This window comes from Sus scrofa, chromosome 16, assembly GCF_054392235.1.
Source record: "Sus scrofa isolate SSC_HxYL_T2T_F1_AM1 chromosome 16, Sscrofa_HxYL_maternal_Yorkshire_Landrace_v2.0, whole genome shotgun sequence".
Lineage (NCBI taxonomy): Eukaryota > Metazoa > Chordata > Mammalia > Artiodactyla > Suidae > Sus > Sus scrofa.
Window position 1 is genome coordinate 47,355,742 of NC_139398.1, and position 16,871 is coordinate 47,372,612.

Here is a 16,871-nt window from a genome sequence, read left to right on the forward strand (position 1 = left end):
AGAGTAGTCTATATGCCTGTAATATACATTTTATTAAAGGAAAGAGATTATTTTCTATACAATTTGGGCATTATCTATAGTATAGGAAAGAAACAAAAAAGGAGAAAAATGTGGCAAGTGACAAAATGATATTGATGAAGAATAGGACATCTGTATAGTTTATCAACCAAGAGAGTATAATGAAGTTGAATAGAATGTCCTTCCCTACACCCCAGCTCTGGAGTTTTGTGATGTTAGTGATGAATAATGGCCCTGGTCCAGGATTCTACTGCTTTTCTCCTTTAGTTTTGCTGATTCTCAAAAGAAGCACTGAACTGCTTTCTCGTTCCCTGACAGCATTAGATGTGGTTGCAAAGCTCTTCTCAGCCACAAATAAGGATGATTGTACCGGTTGTCCCAAGGGATTCGGCTCTATTTCTCAAGCCTTTTGTGTGTGTGCTGAGAAACCCTAGGGTGAAATGTCACTTCCCTAGAGAGTTAGGGGCTCTTTCAGCACAACAAAGTAGCCTCATCTCACACTGGGTCTGAGCCTTACCCTGGGGTCCCTCTGCTGGCCATGAGAAACAAGAGCAGAAAGCAGTTCTTTGGGGTAAGAAACCCTGAATTTGTCTTTGAAGGTAATACATAGAGAGAGAAGAACATTCCTGTTCAATAGGGGCAGCTGTACTTGGGTTAAGCAATAAAATGGGGAGAAGAGACTAAGCTCACAATAACAATGTAAGTTTCCCTCCACAAAGAGGATTAACAATTGGATTCAGGTCTCAGTCCAAAAATAAAAATTTAATGCAGAGTATTGGGGAAAAAAATCTCCTTTGAGGAATACCTGTAATGTACAACTGTAGTTTTGTTTTCAGGACAAGGTCAGCCATCAGTGGAGACTGCTCAGTCTGCTCGCATAAACCCACTGGATAGCGTGCTCCTCACCTATAAGCACTCCACCTCTCCACCAGCCTGCTTCAGTCTAGTCTAATTCACGAGTCAGGTTACCAAGGTACTGTGGTGAGAGGTACCATAGAAATACCAAAGTGAATGGATGGAATCAGAGACTCAAGAGTGCTCAATAGATGCAACATCCTGATTATGGACTGGGCTTTGTGGCCTGCTGGCCCGGGGTTTTGTTAACTGCCCTGGCTTCCTACAGAGATTTAGGGCCTGGCCTCTGCCTGCTTTGTTGCTGTGGCTGGTGTTTATGGTCCCTTTTGTGTCAGAGGGACCACAAGAAAGCATGGGCTCAGGTACTGACCCAGAATAGGTAAAAGAAGGGCTTCTTAGTAACAGAGAAGCAAAGTCTAGGGTTTGTCACCAAAAGGACCAGAACAAGATAAATCAAAACCAACCACACAAGTAACAACTTCAAACCCTCTCTTGGTTCATCTTCTGATCAAGTGAAATGAAATTTATACACGATTTAATGACACTAGACATATCTACCACTCCAGAGGGGAAATAGATGAAGAGTTTAAATTTTTTAATATCAATAAGAAATAGATGGTACCTGGTAGGAAATTCTGACAATACAACAAAAAAGGAATTAGTAAGGCAGCCCCTGAAGAGGATATATGTACAGTTAGGAAAAGGGCAGGGCTCTGAAGGGGCCTTGGCCACACCCGAGATGCAACACATCCTGGCAGCCAGTGGGGGTCAGAGGTGCTCTATGTCTTAGAGAGAGTCTGGCTGTGTCTACTGTTCAGCACCTTTAACCCCAAGACCTATACATCCTGTTAATAGGAACCCAGCTGGAATGCCCCTGAAGTCTGCACTTCTTTCCAGGAAGAAAAGCACCATAAAAACAGGGCAGCTCATCTCAGATGCTTTACCATAAAGGTTTGTTTTGACTTCAAAACAATTTGCATGTTTTATATTTTCCTGCATTTGCTCTTTTCCCATTCCACTTGCTTCCAGTAATAACTCTGTAGTCATGGAGAAAGGGCAATCATCTCTCTCAAAATCAAGCCTATGGATACTCTGAAACAAGGACTCTAGTCAAGTTTCCTGACATTTGTCTCTTTTAAGTCACTGGAAATTTGAAGACAATGCTTATAAGGCGGTAGATAGGTCTAACTCGTTTGTGGATGTACGCAGGCATCCAGGCTGGAGGTGCTCACAAAAGCTCATGAGAGCCAATCATGTGCCTCTCTTCCAACCATCTAGTAAGTGATGTTATGGTGGTAGTGAGACACTGGCCATGGTAGGAGTACTTACATCAGAGATATGAGCAAATGCTGCACATCAGGGCTCTTTTTTTCTCCGCTTGAAGTGATTCTGTTCACTTATTTTTTTCTAATTATTATTATTTTTAATGCAAGTATAGTTGATTTATAATATTGTTATTTTTAGACATTCAGCATAGTGATTCAGTTTTTTGTCTGATTATACTTCATTAGAGGTTATTACAAGATAATGAATGTAATTTCTTACACCATATAGTAAATTTTTGCTGCTTATCTATTTTATGTATAGTAGTTTGTATCTGTTAATCCCATACTCCTAATTTGTCCCTCCCCTCTCTCCTTCTCCTCTTTGGTAACTGTAAGTTTGTATGTCTGTGAATCTGCTTCTGTTTTGTATACAGATTCATTTGTATTATTTTTTAGATTTCATATATCTATCATATAGTATTTGTCTTTTCCCGTCTTTCTTCATTAAGTATAATAGGTCCATACATGTTGCTGAAAATGGCATTATTTCACTCTTTTTTAGGGCTGAGCAATTCTATTGTACCATAGGACCACATTTTCTTAAACCAATCATCTGTTGATGGGAACTTAGGTAATTTCCATGTCCTGGCTATTGTAAATAGTGAATAATGGGGTGCATGTATCTTTTCAAATTAGAGGGTTTTTTTGTTTTTTGTTTTTTTTTCCCTGAATATATATCCAGGAGTGGGCTTGCTGGATCACATGGTAGTTCTTTTTTTTTTTTTTTTTTTTTTCAGCTGTACCCATGGAATATGTAAGTTCCCAGGCCAGGGATCAAATCTCAGCCATAGCTATGACTGACGCAGCAGCTGCAGCAATGCTGAATCTTTAACTCACTGTGCCACACTGGGAACTCCAGTAGTTCTATTTTCAGTTTTTTAAGGAACCTTCACTCGGTTTCCCATAGTGGTCACCATTGTACATTCTCACCAACAGTGTACGAGGGTTCCCTCAGGGCTCTTTATTCTAGAAAGCAGCTTTGTTAAACATATAACCATACCAATGGATACAGGATAAGTTTAAAAGTAAAACGTTTAGGGGAGTTCCCGTGGTGGCGCAGTGGTTAGCGAATCCGACTAGGAACCATGAGGTTGAGGGTTCGATCCCTGCCCTTGCTCAGTGGGTTAATGATCCGGCGTTGCCGTGAGCTGTGGTGTAGGTTGCAGACGCGGCTCGGATCCCGCGTTGTTGTGGCTCTGGTGTAGGCCGGTGGCTACAGCTCCGATTCGACCCCTAGCCTGGGAACCTCCATATGCCGAGGGAGTAGCCTAAGAAATAGCAAAAAGACAAAAAAAAAAAAAAAAAAAAGTTTAGGGAAATACACTCAATATTTTTTAATATGGAGGAAAATCTGAAAAGGGATATTCAGATTATATATATATATATATATATATATATATATATATATATACACATACATATATATATGAATCACTGCACTATATACCACAACTAACACAACATTGTAAATCAACTATACTTCAATAAAAAAATAAACTGAAAAAGTAAATCATTTGGTACATTCACATTCAGGTCAGAATGCATGTAAGGAAAAGGAAAAGGAACAATGTTTGGTTGGCCAGGTGGATCTTCCAGTATGAACTATTGCAGAAACTACAGTGAACAATTCCATAAAGCTGTTTTTCCTATCAAAGGCTAGCAAGAAATTAAATAACATTTTCCTACATAATTTTTAAATGTTGAATTACAATGCTAAGAGGTCCTTGAGGCCATGTATGCTTTTTTCCTTTCTAATTTTGGGCGCTGAGAAAATTGTAAGCCTCCTTAAAAAGTCCGTTGCATCCATTTTATTGTTTCTACAAAGAGAAAATCTGGAAGAAAACAGAGGCCACCTTCTCTTTGGTCACACATCAGAAGTCACTGAACAATGGCTCATGTGATACATTTGCTGTACAACTCAAGGATTTAAACCCATAAGGTATTTGGCTTTTCTTAGAGAAAACATTCTTTCACAGTCAAATTCACCTTAGCCAATCCATCAAAAATGCTGGAAGAAGCACATTCAAAGTGTCCACTCTACCATAATGTTTGTAGCATTTTCCATCAAGAAAATGTGTTCATGCTATTAGTTCACAGTCTATATTTTTATCACTGTGATTAAGTGTTTTAAATAAGGGTACAGACCTGGTAGGGTTCTGGCAACTGAAGGAAGATGGCTAGATGTGAGGGCCAGTTCTTGGGGCTTGGAAAATAAATTAAAAGCAGAGAACAAGGAAGATTGAGGAACCAAGTCAATATAATGGGGTGATAAGAGCCAGATTGCTAAAAGATGGGAGTATGAATAAAGAAAGGAAGAAAGCTGGAATGAACCAGGTGGTGTACGGTTAGAATTAGAAGGTTTGGTATAAACTTAAAGTTGTTAATATATAGAGTTAGGTATAGAAATAAATACTGATGTACATTTCTGTGTATGTATGCAAATACATCTATATCTTTCTGTATATGGATATGCAGACACATGCACACACATACATAAATACACATACTGCCTAGCTCTATTGCTGACTGAGCTTCGGAGTAGGAAAAATCAGTAATGATGAGCCTGCCTAGAGCCCAGATCTTAGTTTCTAGACTTCATTTTCAAATGAAAGGAAATCGAGTTTTTTTGAGAAATGGTTGATTCCAGGGCTGGAATAGCAAAAATGTAAGACAAGTTTAGAATATCTCATTATTCTAGAAGGCCAGCAAGTAATCAAAAGGTGATGGAGACAGGTCCAAAAGACACAGAAGACAGCTCAAAGGGGTGCCAACTGGTCCAGTCTGGGAAGATATGAGTGTCCAAGACAATCATAATACCCCATTGACTAAATAGACATCCATTTGTTTATCCTGATATAAGCAAGTAAATGAATGCACAATGGGAAGAGAATATTTCTCCCTGTAGTTTAACTTCAGCTCATAAACATTGAAGGAATTATGGAATTAGAAAAGCATAATTTGAGACAGATGGTAAAATTATTTTAGGCAAAAAGTATCATTAGATACTAAAAGTAGTGGGTGAAAGTTAGATGAAGAATGACATATTTACATAGTCTCAAAATATCTTCCCAAAAAACACTTATTATTTGCAAAGGAAAAAATAGTAACCTCTAGTAGAGAACCCTGGTAGATACCATAATACTCAAGAGATCAAAGTTCACATCACTGGTGATGGGATAGACCAAGACCATATGTCATATTAGGGGAAGCAAGGAAAAGATCCAGCATCACGTCTATGATCATCCTGCTAAAAATGCATAATTACACTTGAATCTAACCTGAGGAAGCAGCAAACAAATCCAAAAGGAGCTATGTCCTTGCAACAAATCTCTGTGTGTGTCTGTTTATACATATACATATACATATACATATACATATACATATTCCATTGGTTCTGTTATTCTGAAGAGCCCTGACTGTTAATAGCACCAACTTTGGATTCAGAAGCTTTTGATCACTCAGTCTTTGCTCAAATATTACATTCTCAGAGAGGCGTATGCTGATCACTTGATCAAAAAATGAAAATTAATTATCTCTCCATTCTCTATCCCTGATCCTATTCCATTTTTTCCCCATGGCAATATCATTTTTCACATCCTGTATTATTATTTATTGTGTTTATTTTCTATCTCCCTCCTCCATTATATAAACTTTATAATGGCAGGTGTTGTAGGATGCACTCCCTGGGAAAAAACTCTGAGATGAGGTTTGTGTGCAGGGGTGTTGCTCTTAGGAACAGCAGCCATAAGGCACTGGGGAACAGGACTGGGCAGAAAGTGGAACTGCAGTGGCAACTGAGGTCTCAGCTAATCCTGAGGGAGCCCTGAAGTTGGGGTAGTGCTTCCGTGATGTCTTAAATAGAGACAAAGAGGGCTGGGCTTTTGTGATCATACAGCAACAAGTCATGGGATGCAGGCTGTACCAGGGAAGGAGCATTACCTTGGGTGGCACAGTTTGCAGGCTGAGGGCAATTCCTAGGAGGCCTCAGCTGTGGGCCATCCTCTGGCAACACTCCTGGCAGCTGGGGAATGTACAGCATTCTTGAACAGGGGATTTGGGTGGTGCACCCCAGCAGCCACGACTAGAACAGGATCTTTATCTGTATTCACAGCTCCCCGAACAAGGCCAGAATTATTGACTGGGTGGGTGGGTGAGTGAATGAATGAATAAGTGAATGAATGAGTTCCTTTCCAAAAAGGTCAGCATGCACAGACAGGATGTGGCCACCATTTTCAGTTGGCAAGCAGAATGACTAGAGTGTAAAAACAGAAACCAGGCGAGAGTAATCACAGGAACCTTTAAGATAGTCCAGCATCATGAAAAAGCAAAAAATAGCAAACGGGAGAAGAGAGACACAGGGCTATTGGAAGGAGTGGCAAGGTTGGATAGACATCAAATAAATTTATACTGCAGGAAGTTTCCATGTTTACACGCAGATCCTGAGCTGTTCATTATAGAACCAGGGTGTGCTGTTGCAGCCCTGAGGGGCCCAGGGTTAAAGAAAGCATCCTGCTAACACAGGGAACAACTGGCTCCCGTGACAGAACTTTTAACAAGCCTTTTCTCATATCTGTTGACTTAAAGCAGACCAGGGAATTCTTTGAAAGGCAACAAGGCTATAAATCAGCAAGTCCTATAACGTGAATTCCAGGATCTTGGGGGAAAAGGCAGTACACAAAGGCACCTCATCTAAGTCTTCAGGAATGCCATGCTGAGTGGCCCTGGCAGCCTTAGAGTTAGACTCTGGGGCTGGGAATGGAAAACACACAGAAACAGGGAGCAGGGAAGGGCCAGCTAGAGCAGCAGGGCATGTTTCTAGTAAAACATTGAGCACCTGGGCCCAGAGTGCTGCCCAGTGGATAATGAGCGCTCAAGGAATATCTGTTATGACTGATTGACTAAATAATAGTCAGGTGCCTTGATGCTGGTCCTGATTCTATCACTCACTGGCTGTGTGATCTTGAGGAAGTTTCTTTACTTCTCTGAACCTTGGTCACCCTGTGCGTAAAATGTTAGGCTCAAACACAAATGGAATCTTTCGGAGTGAGTGACCCATGAGAGTTCTGGAGTCTCTAAAAGCATTCAAAACATTCCTGAAGCTGTGAAAGGAGAGAAATTAAAAAGTCCACATGGCAGAGAGAATACTGCAGCTTCCTGAGCTAACACAGGCACCTGGAATGGCCAGAACCTGCCATGGCTGCCCTCCCACCCCCCCATCCCACCCCCAACCCTGTGGAATCTGCAGGGGTTGTGGGAGGCTGTTGTGTCCACCACTCCTGGGGAAATGCCTCTTCCACCACTGCCTGCAACACAACAATCCACCTGATATGTAACAGACCCCCCTCTAGGGTGGCCTGATGTCAAGCCTAGAGGGAAGACAGCACTGCTGTCTGATGGTGATTGCAACTCCCATTACATCTGGGGCAGATCTCCCAGGGGCCCTGAGGCAGAATCAATTTCGGCCCATTGCCTGTAAACTTCCTTCCATGGCCTGATGCCATAGAAAAGCCTATAGGCTCCCACTAAGAAAATCAAATTCTAGGTTTGCTGCTGCTTGCAGACCAGGTGAGAGACTTGATTTCTCTGGATCTGTGAAATGGGAATGATCATCCAGTAGCACAGATATGATCAAGTGGTAATGAAACCAGCACATTCATTTCCTCTCCCTTCTTCTCTCTTTTCCTCCCTCCTTTGTTTAGTTCCTCCCTTTTGTGCAAGCAGCCCAGCTAGTCTGAGCCGAGTATAAGTAAAGCCAAGGGCATGAGTTTGATGCTCACACAGGACCAGAGTCCTGTTCCTTGTCCTGGCCATGTTGGTCCTGAATAGTCAACTTGTGTGCACAACTCCTCATCACAGAGTAAAGGCAGTTTGCCACTGACCAGTATCACTGTGGACAAATACTATTTACTCAGCAAGGATGCCACACATTTTTAATCCCTGACTCATCAGGAAGAGGAATTTGGCACAAGGGGGAGTGGGGGTGGGGGATGAATGAGATGAAATTGAGTAAGGCAAAAATGTAATTGTGAGGGTAGATTCTGGTATTCTGGGACACAGATCAAGAGGAGATGATCTTTTCCCTTAGAAGAGCTGACATGAAGACCCCAATTCTCTCTTTTGTAAAACTGAAGAAGTGGGGGCTATGATGGATGTGTGGGGTTTTCCTTCTCTGTCTCAGAGTGCACACTATGCTGAACCCAGGGTTCAAGATCTGGGGCTGGGATCCCTGCAGCGTGCTGATATCACTGCAAGGGGCCCTCACAATCTACATGTGCACTAAACAGAATCCATGTGCCATGCAACCATAAGTTCAAGTGCTCTTGTGGAGGAGGCATGCCATTCTGACTTATATCTGGGTCCTTATAGTCAAATCAGTTGGACTTGAGACTCTCATTATAGCCAGGCTTTATAGTTGAAGTCTCCATTTCTCCAGATGCTCTCTTTTGCCCCATCTCTCTCCACACTCGGGGTTGAACAGCCCAGCCACGGGAAAAAACCTCATAGCAGCTCTTTCCTCTCTGCCTGCCACCTGGGGGCACATGACAGCCTGGGCCTTCCTCTACAGTGTTAGCCTTCTTGTGAGCTGAGTCTGAGGGACATGTGGCTCCTCCTGGGTGCAGAGGGACCATGACATATGTGGTGACAGTCCATCTGCTTTCTCCACTTTGGTTGATGGCCTCCCTAGGCCTACTCTTTTCTTTTCCTCTCAGCCCTTTCTTCTCCATCACTGTGTTTTAGCATCATCTCTTCTTCCCCTTTCTCAGATGCAAAAGACAGTCTTGTCAGACCTCTCCACCTCTCTTGTTTTCCCAAGATCCTGCCTGCTCTTTTAGGTCTTTCACTCCATATTTAAGCCATGAAGATTTCCTTCTCTGCAGTTCTGTAAGATGCTGTTAAAACCAGATGGTACTCCAGTGGGTCCAGAAAATCGCTGCAGGTTGAGTAAGTACCAAGATGGTGTTGAAAACTGAACAGGTTGAAAAGGGGGGGAAAGTGGCATCATCTGAGCCCTAATGATGTACCAGGGAATTTACATGCAATATGTACTTAGTCCTCACAGCATGCTTCTGAGATAATTTTACTCCCATTTTATGGATGAGCACATTGAGGGTCAGAGAAGTTGAGTACCTAAGCCGAGGTCTCAGTAAGGAAATGACAGTCATAACTTACTGCAGATCTGTGAGTCTGCAGCTCACTCTCGTTTCTGCAATTCAACCTCACATTGACTCCACAGTAATCTTTGCATGCACCTCTGGCTGATGCACTTTCAACTTGACTCTTATGAAAATCTGATGTGTCAGGTTCAAATTTAATCATAGCACCCTATAAACTATAGTCGGAGAAGCAGAAATAAGTATGTCAAAATGATTTGATAATAAGATACAAGCTCTGATAGTTTGGCCTGAGTTAAAACATGTTAAGTTTGTGTTTGTGTGTGTGTATATGTGCTTATGAAAGAAGGAAAGAAAGAAAAAAACACATCCAGCAAATTAATAAAAGCACCAGTGTTAGGCCACTGGTACTGAATGCTGGGGACACAATAAGAGAACAGCTTAGGAAATGATTTCAATGGACAGAGACTCTGACTTGGGAGGAATATATCATCCAAGATCGGATAAACCCTTCTCAGCTAGAACACCATATAGAATTTATTATTTGTAAGAAATATATATTGAATAAGGTATTTTAAACAAAGACACACATAAAACAAGATTATGTATTGATCATTTGGTGAAAATGTGACCAGGGGCTTTCAGGAACGTGACCTTGAATTTTCCCTAAGAGCAATGGTTTAATATTTGGTATTTCAATGTCTGGAGCAGCTTTATAGAACACAATGACCATAAATCATGGAACTGACTGTTTATTTGCCTGTTTACCTTGTCTCTCCTGCTCCATGAGGACAGACATCATACCTGTTTTCCTAACCCCTAGATCCCTGCAATTCTCCAGCACAAAGTAGAAGAAGTCAAATAAATCCTTTTCTAAATGAATGACTGAAGGAACTAAAGTTAGGAAGAGAAGCAAGGCAGTGTAAAATCACAGAAGTCAGGGGAGTTTTGAGAAGGCAGGAGTAATCATCAGTGTCGCCAAAGCAGAGGGGCTGATATCCATTAGGCTTGCAGATGGGAAGTCATCTGTGGCTTGGGAGACTGGTTTCAGCTGAGGGAGGAAGGCAGAAGGCAGACTGTAGTGGTCTGAGGAATGGGCAATGAGGAAGAAGGAAAAATAAACATAGGCTACATTTTTTAATAAGTTTGGGTGAGAAGGGGAGGAAAGAGATTCTGCAGAAGTAGGGGAGCATCTGGCTGAGAAGTGAGCCTTCCAGGACTGTAGAAGCTCTCCCATAAGTACAAACTGAGGGAAAGTAGCCCAGAGAGAGGAAGAAGCTGGGAGAGTAGCAGAGAGGTAGAAAGAACAGAATGTTGTTCAGACCAAGCTTGGTCTCTGAACAAGAAGAGGAAGATCTATCTTTCAAACTAGGGAAAAGGAAAAAAGGATGAATGTGGATGTGAGTATATTAGGGTGAAGGAGACAGGAAGTGGCAGGAGATCCTTCCTGATTGCCTCGCTTTTTCTTGGTGCAATAGGGGGCCTGGTACAATGCTACAGACAGAGAAGGAAGGCTCCTAAAGGCTGAGTCTGGGGTTTGGCGTCAGTGTGGGAACTCATAGTGGACAAATCAAAGGACTTATGGATAGAACGACCCTGGAGACCCTGATGCTACTGTGGCCTTAGTAACCAGGGTACAAAGAGCAGCCTAGGCAGGTTGCAACATTGCTGATCTGCTCTGGGGTTTTGCTGGGGCAGTGCAGTGGAACAACGGGGCTGAGGCATCTACTAGAGAAGAGGAGTTCAACCTGATGGTTATGAAAAGGTAGACAATGAGGGATTTGTGGTCCCCATGAGCTGGAAGAGCAGGTAGAGCCGAATGAGGATATGAGTGGGAGGGTCAGAGGTTCATGAGGGAAACTCCAGGTGATGACTGAGCCCAGAGTATTGTGTGTAGGTAAGCAGCTGAAGGTTAGTGAGTTCCTGGCCTTAGGGGGACCCAAGGATTTCAAGACTCATGATCCAGCTAGTCTTGGGTTAATTTAGTTAGTTGTTTTTCAGATGAATTTCTTCTTCTTCTTCTTCTTTTTTTTTTTGGTCTTTTTGCCTTTTCTAGGGCTGCTCCCATGGCATATGGAGGTTCCCAGGCTAGGGGTATTATTGGAGCTGTAGCCACCAGGCTATACCAGAGTCACAGCACTGCGGGATCCGAGATGAGTCTGCAACCCACACCACAGCTCATGGCAATGCCAGATCCTTAACCCACTGAGCAGGGCCAGGGATCAAACCCACAACCTCACAGTTCCTAGTTGGATTTGTTAACCACTGAGCCACGATGGGTACTCCCCAAATGAACTTCTTAATTGTGGCTTAAGGCCTTAAGGAGGTTAACAGTGATGCAAAGTATGGTAAGATTTCTTCAGCATCATGTATATAAGGAAAATGGAAATATTAACCTCACAAAGTCAGACAAATAGATGATAGCTCTATCCTTTCCTCCATACATATCACAAAGCATAGTGGATTAATTTTTGAAAGAAAGTTGAAAAAAAATTTAACATGCTTGGAAGCACTGTGGCATGAGGGAAGAAAGTCCAGGCTCAAAGTTAATCCAAGTGTTCATTCTGGCTCTGACACTAACTAGTCTTGTGATGATGGGCAGGTTTACCACTCTGGCCCAAGTTCCCTTAACTGCAAAACTGGGTGTGTTATTTCTGATTCTAAAACTCACAGCATTTTTTGGCTAAGGGAGTGGTACTTGGAGCTGAATAAATATTTTCCCAAAGAAGACATATAATGGCCAATGAGTATATGAAAAGTTGTTCAACGTCACTAATCATCAGAGAAATGTAAGTCAAAATCACAATGAGATATCACTTCACACCTGTTGGGATGGCTATTCTCAAAAAAAGACAAGATAACAAGGGTTGGCAAGGATGTGAAGAAAAGGGAACCCTTGTACATTGTCAATGGGAATATAAAAAGGCACTATTACTATGGAAAACAGTATCCGGTTTCCTTGACAAAATGAAAACAAAACTACCATATGATCTAGCAATCTCTCTTCTGTGTGTAATACTATCCAAAGGAAATAAAATTGGTCCCTCAAAGAGATATCTGCACTCCCATGTTCAGTGAAGCACTATTCACAAGAGCAAAGGTTTGAAAACAACCTATGTGTCCACTGACATAATGAATGGATAAACTGTATTTACAATTGACCATTGAACAATATGAGTTTGAAATGTGAGATTCACTTATACACAAATTATTTTTCAGTAAATATGTATCACAACACTACGTGAGTTGCAGTTGGTTGAATATGCAGATGAGGAAGCCGCAGATAGGGAGGGCTGACAGGTAAGTCATACATGGGTTTTTGACCACTTGGGGCATCAGCGCTCCTAACTGCCTGCTTGTTCAAGGTCAACTGTGTATATACAATGAAATATTATTTACCCTTAAAAAACAGATCTTGCCATTTGCAACAACATAGATAAAACTGGAAGACATTATGCTAAGTAAAAGCCAGACTCAAAGATAAGAGTTGCATGAACTCACTTAAATGTGGAATCTAAAAAATCTAATACATAGAGAGTGGAACAGTCATTATAAGGAGAGGGAAATGGAGGAAACGGGGAGGTGTTGGTTAACGAGTACAAAATTGCAGTTATGCAGGATGATCTAATGCACAGCAAGATGACTGTAGTTAATGATAATGTACTGCATACTGGAAATTTGCTAAGGCAGTTAATTTCAGGTCCTCTTACCTGTCCCCCCCACCACAAACACACACAAGGCAACTATGTGAGGAGGTAATATATTAATTAGCTTTACTTGTAGTAATCATTTCACAATGTATATGAATATCAAACCATCATGCTGTATACTTTACGTGCATATACTTTTATTAAAAATAAATAAATAATAATAAAGAAGTGATACTTGACAAAGACCAGAAATAGAACCTGATGGACTGCTGGGCTCCAGGAGCCTTGCCTGCAGCACAATGATTCAAGATGACTGAAGGGTGATGTTTATGGGTGGTTGCTCTTCAAGATGAGGTCTCTGCTTGACACCCATGACTCTAGCCTCCCCATGACATCAATTCCAGAATCTCCCTGCAGGATCTTGTCCCCTCGATTATCCCCTCTTCCTTATGGCCATCTCCATCCCTTCTGTCCCTTCATTACCCTTCTTGTCTGATACACCAGGTTCCTAGAAAGAGAAACCCACACATTTACTGCCGCAGGTCTGTTCTTCCCAGTCTTACTGTAAAACTCTCTCTCAGAGTTTACGTTTTCATCAACAGCACACTGTCGCTGCCCTTGAGGGTCACCAAATGGTCCAGTCCAGTGGCTTATAATCTGTTCTCAAACTTCCTGACTTTGGGAAGAATCACATTGAACACTGCAGGCCATCCCCTCCTCAGACCTCTTCTCAACCTTGTCTTTAGAAAGACCAACTTTGAGGTTCTCCTGATTGTCCTCTGTGTTCTTCTTTGGCTCCTCCTTTTTTCCTGTACCCACATGTGATTGATCCCAAGGATCTACTCTTAGCTCTCTCCTCTTTCTCTTTCCAGACTTTCTCTCTTGACACCCACTTTCAGTTACATAGTTTCAACCTTTACCTTTTGGCAGGAGATTTAGTTCTTTATCTTCAGCACTGAGTTTTGCCCCTTGCACTTGTCGAAATTTTCAAGTCCCTAGTGGATATTTCTGTCAATACACCAAATTCATTATGTGCAAATGAATTCAACATTTTCCTTTTGTTTCCACTGTGTTTCATGTTTCTGTCCATTGGACTATTATACTCTTTGTCACTTAAGGTATTTCCTCTTCTTTAAGTAAAAGTATTCAAAGACTTTGGGGTGTTTGACCTGGAAGGGAGCCAGAAGTGGTATCTCACAGGGGGAGACATTTCGTCTAAGAGCAGGTACTATCACTGGTCAGTGGACTTGAGCTGGATCTGCATTTGAATTTGGGCTTAGTCTTTTGTTTGCTGAGTGACCTTTGGAAAGTTACTTAATTTCTCTGTGCCTCTGTTTCAAAGTGGTAAAATAGGGATAATATCTTAAAAGGTTATTATCAACATCAATTAGATGATATACGTAAAGTTCTTAATAGAATGTGTAGTACTTATTAAATGCTCAATAAAGGATACCTAATGTCAAGGATTCCACTCTTTGATTTTTCAGATGGTGAAACCAGGACTAGAGAGATAAGGTGATTAAGTAAAAGAGAAACAGTTAGAACTAGAACCCAGTCTGAGGATCTCAAGACCTGTGTGCCTTCCTAAATCTCTAAGGCTCTTTATGTATAAGCTAATGGAGTAACAATGGAAACAGTAAGCAAACTCTTTGGAGAAGCTTATTTTCAGATTGGAAGTTACTGGGGGAAGGGATTATATCTCTTTAACTTGCTGCCTTCTTGATTATTTATGCTAACTGGGACCAAAAAAAGTAGTTAAATGAAAGGTACACAAGTCTCCAAATGCCATCTAAATAACAGCTTCAACCTTCTTCTCAATTACTGTTCATCAGTTTATTGTCAGAACTACATTTAATGTGGAAATAGAGCGTGAAAAACACAAAAATGCTTGAATCACAGATTTCTAGCTAGGTTTCAAAATGGTAATAATATCATAAATAACTTCATTTCAAAAAATCTTGAAGGACATTTTAAAAAATAGAAATGGAAGGAGGGCACTGTGGTAAATAAAAATAGACAAATCAAAGTCCACATCTATTGTTATCAATGCCTGAAAGAGCTCCGTGTTTGGGAGGAAATTATTCCCTGCTTCCTAATGCTGTTTTTCATATTTACTTATCTTGTTAACTTTATTAAACCCAACAGGAAATAATTTCAGCATCACAGCTAATTCGTTTTGACGTGCCTCAAGAGAGCTATTTTTTTTCCTTTTAAATGGTGCCTGCTGCTTTCTATCAAACCATGCCTCAATTGAAGGGGCATCTGTTATTGGAATGCCTTTACAAAAATAACAGTGGAGTCTGAACGTCTGGAAGGTTTACAATAAAATCTTCTATTTGGAGCCCACATTTGTGATGGGATGCTTGGGTAGATTTTATTTTATTTTTTAAGTCTTTCCAGACATTTGAGAAAGTCGTCATGTGTGATCATGTTTCTTTAGCTGAGCTTCATCGATTAAATCTGGCTCCCTGAGGTTTGAATAAGGGGTACCCCCACGCAAAGTGTGAAGTAAGTTCTGTTCTGGATGAGTCTAAAACCTGCAGGGCAGCGTTGCAAGTTGAGTTGCATAATTTTTTTTAAATTTTTTTTAAATTTTTAAAAATTTTTTTTAGTTGTTATTTCTCCAACACAATTTTTTTTTTCCTCACTGTACAGCATGGGGACCCAGTTACACAAACATGTATACATACTTTTTTCTCCCGTTATCATGCTCCATCATAAGTAACTAGACATAGTTCTCAGTGCTACACAGCAGGATCTCATTGTTAATCCATTCCAAAGGCAATAGTTTGCATCTGTTAATCCCACTCTCCCAATCCATCCCACTTCCTTCCCCTCCCCCCAGGCAACCACAAGTCTATTCTCTGAATCCATGATTTTCTTTTCTGTGGAAAGGTTCTTTTGTGCTGTATATTAGATACCAGATATAAGAGATACTATATGGTATTTGTCTTCCTCTTTCTGACTTTCTTCATTTAGTATGAGAATTTCTTGTTCCATCCAAACTGCCACAAATAGCATTATTTTGTTCTTTTCACGGCTGAGTAGTATTCCATTGTGTATATATACACCACATCTTCTTAATCCATTTATCTGTCAATGGACATTGAGGTTGTTTCCATGTCTTGGCTATTGTGAATTCTGCTGCAATGAACATAGGGGGTACATGTATCTTTCTGAGTGAAAGTTTCATCTGGGTATATGCCCAAGAGTGGGATTACTGGATCATGTGGTAGTTCTATAATTTTCTGAGGTACGTCCATACTGTTTTCCATGGAGGCTATTCCAATTTACATTCCCACCAACAGTGTAGGAGGGTTCCCTTTTTTCCACGCTCTCTCCAACATTTGTTATTTGTGGACTTATTAACAATAGCCATTCTAACCTGTGTGAGGCAGTACCTCATTGTAGTTTTGATTTGCATTTCTGTAATAATTAGTGATAAACATTTTTTCATGTGCCTGTTGGCTGTCCATACGTCTTTGGAGAAATGTCTGTTTAGGTCTTTTGCCAATCTTTCAATTGGGTTGTTTGTATTTTTGTTGTTGAGTTGCATGAGTTGTTTGTATGTTTTGGAGATTAAGCCCTTGTTTGTTGCATCATTTGCAACTAATTTCTCTCATTCCGCAGTTTTTGTTTTGTTTTGTTTTGTTTTTTTTAATGGTTTCCTTTGCTGTGCAAAAGTTTGTAAGTTTGATTGGGTCCCACTGGTTTATTTTTGTTTTTATTTCTACTGCCTCGGGAGACTGACCTAAGAAAACATTTTTACGGATGATGTCAGAGAATGTTTTGCCTATGTTATTTTGTAGGAGTTTGAGGGTATCTGGTCTTATGTTTAAGTCTTTAAGCCATTTTGACATTCTATGAAGACACCATCACCCTAATACCAAAACCAGACAAAGATACTACCA